This window comes from Cavia porcellus, unplaced genomic scaffold (genome assembly GCF_034190915.1).
Source record: "Cavia porcellus strain 051 isolate PalLab524CR breed Dunkin Hartley unplaced genomic scaffold, mCavPor4.1 scaffold_9, whole genome shotgun sequence".
Taxonomy (NCBI): domain Eukaryota; kingdom Metazoa; phylum Chordata; class Mammalia; order Rodentia; family Caviidae; genus Cavia; species Cavia porcellus.
The window spans coordinates 15,839,938-15,850,118 of record NW_026947492.1 but is presented as its reverse complement, the minus strand read 5'-3'; the positions used below and the strand labels follow the sequence as shown (position 1 = coordinate 15,850,118).

Genomic DNA, 10,181 nt, shown 5'->3' with positions numbered 1-10,181 from the left:
ATGGGTGCCACCCAGTGGCCAGGCACTGTTTTCTTCAACTCCGATCACAAAACCTCAGATAGCACATCAAGTACAGATGCGGATGCACAGAAAACAGACCAAGGTAGTCGGGGAAGTAAGAGAGAGATGTGGACTCCCTTCCAACAAGAAATCCAAAAGGACTCAGACTCAAAGATCCTCATACTTTATAGTTTCTATAGACTTAATGCCATAATATAATAATAAAATAAATCAGTTTTGCTAATATAGATAACTCCATTCTGCCATTACAGTAATAACTGAGATCATTATCTAAATCTAGCACTTGTGATTGTACAGTTTTTGACGAATATCAGGTGCTTTTACACTAATTTCCTTTAATATTCTTTTCTTTTCATTATAAATCTTTCCATTAATCATAACTTTTCTATTTTGTCTCTAGTGTATTTAGGAAGACAGATTATCTTTCCTTAACTCTTTACTGATTCTACAATTAATAACTTTTGGTTCATAAATAGACAATTATCAGTTACTATTATGAAGATGTTCAACACTTCCTATGTGGAGTTACTTTAGCTGGGCATGGTGGCCCATGAATGTAATTCTAGCACTTTAGGAGGCTGATTCAGGAGGATCACAAGTAGGGACCAATTAGACAAGTTAGAAATTTAGTAAGAACATGGTTCAAAATAAAAACAGAATGGTCTGTGGCTATTGCTCCAGGATGACATTCTGGGTTCAATATTCAGCGTGCTTCACTGAATGTCTGAATGTCTTTCACTATGTATGACACTTAGTGCAACTATTTTTGTATTAATTTCTGGAGCTAACTTCAAAAAGGGCTTAGCCTAAGCATAAAAGCCATTATTTCTGGGCATTTGAAGGTACTACTTATCTGAATCAAATAAGTATTGCTAAATACTTTATTGCTATTTCTTAAATCATAGACAAAAAGTGACTATGCAAAGTAGGCATGGTATCATCACGGAACTTAGTCAAAGTAGATCCATAAATCACCAGCTTTTCATTCATTCATATAGCAAGTAATTAAATACTCAGTGTATAATAAGGACTGTCATAAACATTACATATTCAAGGACAAAAGTGTGATTTTTACCATATTTTATGAAACTTGGTAGTTTAATAGGATTGAGACTCAATCCCATAAGAATATCATGTATATATGTGAATACAATTTATCTCACCATTTCCAGTTTTCTAGAAAATAAAATTTTCAATCTATAACAATTAGAGAATCAGAAAAATAGATCAGAAAGCGTCATTTGAATTCAGAGCATTTACAATTTAGCAATATTTATATACTTTGTATTTCAGGTCATAAAAATAAAACTACAATTGAAAACATCAGTTTTTGGATCATTAAAAAGGACCTTTAAATCCAAACGTTGCAGCAGACTTCTGACCACAATACACCCCAGAGGCAGTTTTGAGTTTTCAGCCTCTTCAGGTAACTGCTTCAATTAAAATATAATAATTAGCACAGAACAGGTTGGTTGGTGATTTCCAGGGGCAAAGAAAAGAGAGAAATTACAATTTGTTGCTCTCATCAGCGATGTAGCTGCCCAAATTGACCTTTGATGCCTAGTTAGGATATTTGGTGCATTCATATTCTATAATGGGCTATGGATATTAAATCATGTTTACCTGTTTGGTATTGAGACCTTTTCTTCCTTCGCCCCTCTAGTACTTAATGATGTTAAATTTAATTTTGTTTTCTATTAGTGATCATATAGGAATCTTATATCTCAATATTATATCACATGTATATGCTTTGCTAGCCGTGAGTATCAGCAGTAGTTTGAATGTCCTGTCAAAGTCAGGTAGAAACATAATATTCATTTAAAGAGAAACAGGAGTTAAAGGATGTGGGTCCTTGAAGAATTGATCAGGTCATGAATGTTTGCCCATCAAAAATAGATTAATTCATTCATGAAACAATGGACTAATGAGTTATTTCAAGAGAGAGTTTATCCTGCAGTTGACTCCTTTTCTGCTGTGTGTTGGTTCTCCCTGGATGCCTTTCACTGCTTCCAGCCTGCAAAGTGACTAATCACAAGGAGACTTTGAATAAGCTTCCTATCCTCCAGATCTGTGAGGTGAATAAACTTGTTTCTTTTTAACTTATTTAGTTGCAGGTGGTATCTTACAGGCCGGCACTCACTAAAACATCATCTCTATATTCATAAAGTGAGATGACAGCCTGCACACTTGTGTTGGCTTTTATACAGTCTCTGCCAAGTTTATGTGCTCAGGAATCTGAGAAATCACACACTGCTGGCTGAGTTCACCCTGCTGGGAAACTTACTCATCTTTACTGCAATCACATCTTCTTCTATACTTCACACCCCCATGTAGTTTTTCTTGGGCTTTCTATCTATTTTTGACATGCTGTTTCCATCTGTCACCTGTCCCAAGATGCTACTGTATCTCTCCAGCCAGAGCCAAGCAGTCTCTTATGAGGGATGTGCTGCACAACTCTTCTTCTACCATTTTCTGGGCTCCACTGAAGGCTGCCTCTATTCTGTGATGGCTTATGATCGCTTTGTTGCCATCTGTCACCCACTGAGGTATATGCTCATCATGAAACCTGAAGTTTGTGTCACACTAGTCACAGTATCCTTCTTGATAGGCTGTCTTCAGGCCACCACACTGACCTCCTTCACCTTTCAGTAAACCTACTGTGGCCCCAGAGAGGTGGACCACTTCTGTAATATTCCTGCGGTTTTACCACTGGCTTGTAATGACAGCTCCCTGGCCCTGAGAGTGGGTTCTGTTAATGTGGGCCTTCTGGCTTTAATGCTTTCATTCCGTGTTTGTGTCTCCTGCACACACATCAGGATTGCCATTCTGAGGATCCTTTCAGTCAAGGGAAGGCAGAAAGCATTCTCCACCTGCAGCGCCCACCTCACCGCAGTCCTCTTCCTATGGACCTGTGATCATCATCTATCTGCAGTCAACTCCCAACCCCCTGCTTGGTGCTGTGGTGCAGATATTAAATAACATTGTCTCCCATGCTGAACTCATTGATCTACTCCTTAAGGAACAAGGAGGTGAAAAACTCCCTGAAAAGGGTGTCCCAAAAGGTTATACTCTCTGTTTGTGAATAATTATGGGGTTTTTTAAAAATTTAAAATTTTTTTGTCCTTTTCTGTCAATCTTATAAATAAATAGCTATATAACAAAAACACTACCTCTAAAAGCAGTATATTTGGTTTCCTTATAATATTTTCTGTGTTGTTATATCCCTAATTACCTAAGACCTTGTGATTAATTGTAACACATTCCTCATTATTTTACCCTTGGTAAGGAATGGGCATACCAAGCTACCAGAAACAGATTTCTTATCACTGCAATGGGTGCTCAGCTTTGCCTGATGAAATCAACCTTTGTTTCACATGTCTGTCCTTTAGCAGGTGACTGTCCCACTCTTCTGCTTATAAGCATTTCAGCTCCTCTATTTCACAAAGAAGGACATTAAACAATATTCATAGAGTAGGGTGCACATGTATCCCTGTGGTATGAAGTTTTTAATTCTCTTGGGAAGATATCCAGAAGAGGAATATCTGGGTCAAAAGGGACCTCTAGTCCTAGGTTTTGAGGAATCTCCATATTGACTTCCACAGTGGGTACACGAATCTGCATTCCTACCAACAATGGAGAAGGGTTCTTTTGTCCTCACAGATGCTTCAGCATTTGCTTTTGCTTGATTTCTTCATAACAGCCATTGTATCTGAGGTGAGACACAATCTCACTATTGTTTTAATTGGCATCTCTCGAATGACTGCTGATGTTGAACTTTTTTTTTTCACGTATTTATTTGCTGTTAGTATTTCTTTATCTGAAAAGTGCCTATTAATCTCAGATGCCCAGTTTTGGATTGGGTCTTTAAATCATAAGGACTTATTTTTTCTGAGTTCTTTATATATTCTTGATAGTAATCCTTTGTCTGATATACAGCTGGCAAACATTTTCTCCCATGTTGTAGGTTGTCTCTTTATTCTGTTGGTGGTTTCTATTCTATAGGTTTTGCTATGCAAAAGTTTTCAGTAGGGAGAAATCCCAGTTGTTGATTCTTTGAGATAGTTCCTATGAATCTGGATTTTGTTCATAAAGTCTTTGCCTACATCAATGTCTTCAAGAGTTTTACCTATTGTTATCTTACAGCAGATTTAATGTTTCTATTTTAGTATTAAGATCTTTGGCCCATTCTAATTTTAGCTTCGTGAATGGGGAAAGGTTGGGATCAAGTTTTAAGCTTCTGCATGTTTAGAGTCAGTTTTTCCATCACCATTTATTAAAGGACCTATCTTTCATCCAGTGAATGTGTTCGGCACCTTTGTCAAAGATAAAGTGGCTTAATGTGCTTAGTGTGTTGTGGCTGTTTGTGCATCTTCTAACCTATTCCATTGATCTTTGGATATGCTTTTTTTTTTTTTGCCTTATTTTGTTTTTTTGCCAGTTCCACACTGTTTTTATCACAGTATCTTTGTAGTATAATTTCAAGTCAGGGATTGTGATGCCCTCTGTCTTATCTTTGTTACTCAGGATTGCCTTTGCTATTCAAGGTCTCTTCTTGTTCCAGATTAATTTTAGGATTACTTTATCTAATTCTGTGAGATATGTTACAGGAATTTTGATTAGAATTGCACTGAATCTGTATAACAGTTTTGGATGTATGACCATTTTCACTATATTGGTTCTTCCTACCCAAGAGCATGGGATATCGATACATTTTCAAATATCCTCTTCAATCTCCTTTTTCAGAATACTGTTGTTTTCAATGAAGAGATCTTTTACATCCATCATGAGATTGATTCTTAGATATTTCATTTTTTTCAATGATATTGTAAAAGGTGTCATTTCCTTGATTTCTCTCCCAGTGAGCTTGTTATTTTTGTACAGGAATGCTAGTGATTTTTGAGTGCTGACTTCAGCTATGCTAATTAATTTGCTTATTAAATCTAGCAGTCTTTTAATGCAGGCTTAAGGGTCTTCTTATGGAGATTGTTATGTCATCTGCAAATAACGACAATTTACCTTATTTGTTTCCTATCTTTATTCTTTGTATTTCTTTCTCTTGTTTAATTGCTTCACCAGATGTTGCCAGGACTATGTTGAATAAGAGTGCAAACAATGTGTTGTTCCTGATTTTAGAGAGCAAGATTTCAGTTTTTGTCTATTTGAATGAAATCATTTTGTTCAGTTTTGTGTATGTTGGCTGTTGGCTTTTATCAGATTGAGATAAAAATGATCTATTCCAATTTTCTGTAGGGTTTTTAATCATGAATGGGTTCTACACTTTGTCAAAAACGTTTTCTGCATGTATTGAGATGATCATATGATTTATGGATTACATCTGTTGCATCCCGGCAGTGAAGCCCACTTGATCATGATTTATAATCTTCCTGATGATTTTCTGCAGTCTGTTTACCAGTATTTTATTTAGAACTTTTGCATTGATATTCCTTAGGAAAATTGGCCTGTAATTCTCTTTCTTAGTTGGGTCCTTCTCTGGTTTTGGTATCAGAGTAATTCTTGCTTCCTTTTCAATTTCATTAAAGAGTTTGAGAAGTAATGGTTTTGGGTCCTTTCTAAGTTTCTTTCAGAATTCAGCAGTGAATCCGTCAGAGCCTGAGATTTTTCTTCATTGATAGGTTTTTTAATTTCATTGTCAATGTCATTGATTGATATTGTTTTTCATATCTTATTGATTCAGTTTGATAATTCATATGTATCTATTAATCTGTCCATTTCTTCCTTATTTTCCATCTTACTAGAATACATGTTTTCAAAGTAGGTGTAGATGACTTTCTGGATTTCTGTAGGGTCTGTTGAGATTTCACCATTTTCCCTCCTAATTGCAGGGAGTTGAGTCTTCTCTTCCTTTTCTTATAAGATTGGTTTTTTGATTCATTAATTCTTTGTATTGTATTTCTAGGCTCCAGTGTGTTAATTTCTGCTCTGATCTTTATAATTTCTCCCCTCATATAAGCTTTGGCTTAGCCTGCTCTTTTTTTCATACAAGTTTGTGGTTCAACATTAAGCTGTTCATGTGCATTTTCACTCTTTTCCTATATGGGTGTTTACTGCTATACATTTTCCACTTAAGACTGCTCTCATTGCATCCCACAAGTTCCAGTATTGTCATTATCATTCAATTGGAAAAACTAATTTCTTCTTTTATTTTATTTGTGATCCATTGGTTGTTCAGTAGGGTGCTGTTTAATTCCCATGTGTTAATGAAATTCTTTAGGTTTCTTTTGCCAAGGATTTCCAATATCATTGCTCTGTGTTCTGAAAGTATGCATGGGATAAATTCAATTCTTTTGCACTTAGTTAAACATGTTCTATGAGCCAGTATTGGTCTATTTTGGAAAATCGCTTTTGTGCAGCTGAGAAGAATGTGTATTCTGACATTGTGGGGTAGAACACTCTATAGACATCTACTAAATGCATTTTTTCAAAAGTTTCATTTATTTCTAATATTTAATTACTGATTTTTTGTCTAGTTGATCAGTCTTTCTGTGACAGTGGGGTATTTAGGTCTCCTAATACAATTGTATTAGGGCTTATTTGATTTTTCATGTGTGTTAGTAATTGTTTAATATAGTTGGGTACTGGTATTTCTTGCACTATATTAATGATATCTCTTTCTCTTCGATTGTTCCCATTACAAGGATGTAGTGAATGTCTTTATCTCTCTTAATCAGTCTTGGCTTGAAATTCACTTTGTTTTCAAATATAAATGCTAACTCTGCTTTTTTCTGATCTCCTATCACATGGAGTAGTTTTCCATCCTTTGGCTTTCCGTCTATGAATTTTGTTTTGAATTAAATCTGTTTCTTCTATGCAGCATATTGTTGGGTCTTGCTTCTTGATCCATTCTGCCAGTCTGTGTCTTTTGATTGGTTAATAGAGATCATTGATTATGATGTTTATAACTGATATGCTTTGACTTATTCTTCTGATGTTACTTTCCTGTTGTTAGCTCCTCATTTTTCCCACACTCTCTAAGTGTTTACCTTCCCGAAAGGATTCCTTCTGTTGGGGTTCACAGAGCTGTCATCCTTATTATATCCTTCTAGAATGTCTTTTAGAACATTTTTTAGTGCTGTTTTGTGGTCATAAATTTCTGCAGATGTTCATTGTCCTGAAAGTACCTTATTTCTCAATCAATTTTGAAAGACAGTTTTGTTCCATGCATCAATCTGAGTTGAAAGTTGTTTTCCCTTAGAATTGGAGTACTTCACTCCAAGCTCTCGTTGACTTGAGAGTTTGTACCAAGAAGTCAGCTGTAATTTTGATGGAATTACCTTTACAGGTGATTTGTTTCTTTTCCCTAACAGCTTTTTAGATTCTATTCTTGTGTTGAATTTTGATTATGATATTCTCGGCTGTGAATTATTTTTGATCATTGCTAATTGGAGGCCTATTGCCTTATTTATCTGTATGTCAAATTACTTTTCTCTACCAAGAAAGTTTTCGGTCAAGATGTCTGCAAACAGATTTTTAATGTCATTTGTGGTATCTCTCCTTTTTCATTGACTCCAATTAATCTTAAGCTATTATTCTTTGTCTCGCCTATCAGCTACTGGATTGATTTCTCATGGGCCCTTGCTAGTGTTGAGAAATCCTTCTTTCCTGGTCACTAACTTCAAGCCTGTTTTTAATACATGAGATCTTGTCCTTACATTAGTCTAATCTGCTTCAAATAGTTTCAATAGAGTTTTTATTCTCCTAGATGTCTGCTTGAATCTAGTTTATGGGTTCTATTTCTTTCCTATACTGTTCCCATAATATTCTTCAGCTCATCTATTTTCTTGCCTATGTCTGCTCTAATTTTGCTAAACAGGGTGTGTATTTTGATCATCTCTGTAGTTATTTGAATGATTATTTCTGATTTCACTTTTTCCACAGTTTCTTTTAGTACAAACCTTGTTTGCACTTCAAGAAGGCTTTCTAGGGGGCTTTCAGACTGTCCCATCTCATTGCCCACTGGATTTTCCTTTGGTTAACTGGATAAATGGACTTGCATGATGCTTAAGTGTCTTTTTATTTTATATTTTCTCTTTTTTTAGTTTAATTCATGGGGTGATGCTTGCAAATTGCTTGTGGTGGGTTGCTTGACTGGTGGTTTCAGGACCCTTATGTGATGACTATTTCTCTGAGCTATCTTCCAGGTGTAGCTGTTTTTGTTTTATTTTTAATCTGTTGGAAGATCTTACCTTTTCAGTTTGTTAGAGATGAGAATTTGTTGCATGTTTGACCCACTCCCTGATCTTTTGGAACTGTGTCACAGTATTTTCTGTGACCCTTAGTCAATCTCAGTAATGGAATACCAGGACCAACAGCTGTTTAGAACAATTATGTCAATTTTGGTTACAGTGGTTCCAATAGCTTCAAACACAGTCTGTAAAATGACAAACTGAGCTAACCCTTAATTTGCAATGTTTAACCCTATGAACTAGATTTGTGATTATATAACAAAATGTAAAACAGACCAGACAATTATATACAATACATAAGGGCTTAATGTGTCAGTTTTGCCCTTGTGGGTTAAACTTTAAAATGGATTAAGGAGAAAATAGAGAAGTGAAAGAAGAGAAACAGATTAGAAGTAAGTCTGGAGGACAAAGGAGGAATCACGCCAACTTTGGGAAACTTGTGCAGAAGGAAAAGAGAGATGGAAGACATAAAAGGAAAAACAGAACCACTCCCACAAAGAAGTTAGAACCTACTTTCACACTTATATAAAAACAATGAAGGAGAAAGAGAGAAAAAGAATAAAACAAAAACAAAAACAAAAAGGTCCACTTCCAGGATATTCTCTGGATTCACTAGTAGACAACCTGTGGGGCCGGAGTACTGAATGGTGTCCATGTATCCCAGAAAGCCAGCAGTCCCTTGTGGTGAGATAACAGGTAATCTCAGCAGGCCTGTCCTGAGACCAGACTCCTTGGGCTTGCTCCAGTCCAAGGAATTTCTTCAGGTCTGAGCCAAGCTGGGGAGCTGCTAGAGGAGGCCCAGGGACTTAGCTCAGCAGCACCAACACCTGCCTGGCAAGCCGGCAGCAGTTCAAGGTTCCAAGCACAGCCGTCCTGGCTACAAGATGGCTCCTGGCTAATTGATCTCCCTGGTGGGAGGATTGAGTCCTCTGCATTCACTGCTAGCTAGTGCAGTCCTCCACATCCACTGCTCCACTCCATTGCTCCATCTCTCTACAAAGGCCTTCAGGGTCACCAGCTGTCACGGTCATTGTGCATCCCAGGTTCAAGAAGTTTCTCACATAGTAAGTCCATCTCAGGGCAAAGTCTTCTTCTTCATTGAAGTTTTTCTTTTCACTTTCTCTGTTGGCTTCAGTCCACACTTCAGATTCTTCCAGGGTCCAGCGGGCCCATTTCCTTCCTTCTTATCTTCCTCATGATGCCATATTCCAGTGTCTGAACTGTGACTCTCAGAGAAGTTCTTTTCCCTGTTGATCACTGCTCTCCCATCTTCCCAGAACAATACTTCAGTTTTTATGTCATTCCAATTTTAGTTCCCATTTTCCATTGTGTGTGATACCATTAAAACAAAAAAGTAGACATTTCAAATCAAATCCAATGCTTATTTTACTAAATCATGAATGACACAAAATGAATGAAATGAGACCTATCTGAGTTATGATTGATGGTTTGTGGTGAAAGATTCTTCAGCTTCTCCAACCCACACTAACAAAATCCAAGGTCACACAAAATCTACAGAATCTGTCCCATATGGTATGCTGGATCCAAAATATTCAAATCTTAGGTTTTTGTTCTATTAATGATGGATGTACTTGGGAGATCCCACTTGACATAATATCTAGTAAAGCCTAGTGTTGATGGACAGGCATTCATCACATGGATAACTGCTCAACAGACTTCTTTTTTAGATAATGGAAATTTCTGTAAGAGGAGGAATTATGATTGTCTTATTTATTATAATATCCAAAAATGTAGGCCGGTGTAAGTTTCCAACATAGGTCTGCTGAATTAATAAAGCAATATCATTCAGCCATTTGCTTATGATTTGGACATAGCTTGTCCTCTGAATATTCCTGTGCTGGAATTTTATCCAGGTATTCCATTATTGAAAGTTTGATCATAAAAAATTAACTCTAAACATGTTAAGCTTTTAGAATACACTGTCACACTTTCAGA

General features: G+C 36.4%; 1 pseudogene; it reads left to right on the top strand.

Moving 5' to 3' along the window:
- Positions 1-3,107, top strand: LOC100715050 (olfactory receptor 10N1-like; annotated as a pseudogene).
- The last annotated feature ends 7,074 nt before the right edge of the window (positions 3,108-10,181 follow it).